Here is a 551-nt window from a genome sequence, read left to right as displayed (position 1 = left end):
CATCATCATTATCATTTTAGCTCTTCTTGCCACTACTGGCAGATGGCCTCCACTTTCCACTCCACGCATCTCGATCTAGTGCCTTCCTCATCCACAACTGCCACCCTTCCTCTCGATCTCATCTCTGAGAGGAAAGGTGATGTTGTATGGAGTCAAACGCTTTTTCGTAGTCGACAAAAGCGTTGCACTCGTTTGTCTTCCCAAGCTCTAGGGATTGGCTCTCTTCCGGTGTGCCACTCACTCTGTTTTTCAGGATTTTCATGAACAGGTGTGATAGCAATCTGATTGGACGGTTGGTGGTACATCCTCTGCATTTTTGCGGGGGATGTTTTGAGCGGTGTCTTCGTAAAGGTTTTCGTAGAATTCAGCGCATCTTTCAAGGATTCTGTCTCTCACTGATTGGATCATGATCTTGCATCCCTCCTTGCTGTTGGGAGCTTTCTTGAGCTTTTTCCCTATTTCGATGTGTTCTTTGATTCGCATGGTGTTGTGTACTCTGATGTCTTCTCTCATGGTCTTTCTGATGGTTTTCTAAAGCTCCGTGTATTCGA

Source organism: Penaeus monodon, chromosome 32 (assembly GCF_015228065.2).
Source record: "Penaeus monodon isolate SGIC_2016 chromosome 32, NSTDA_Pmon_1, whole genome shotgun sequence".
NCBI lineage: Eukaryota > Metazoa > Arthropoda > Malacostraca > Decapoda > Penaeidae > Penaeus > Penaeus monodon.
This window is presented reverse-complemented; position numbering follows the sequence as displayed.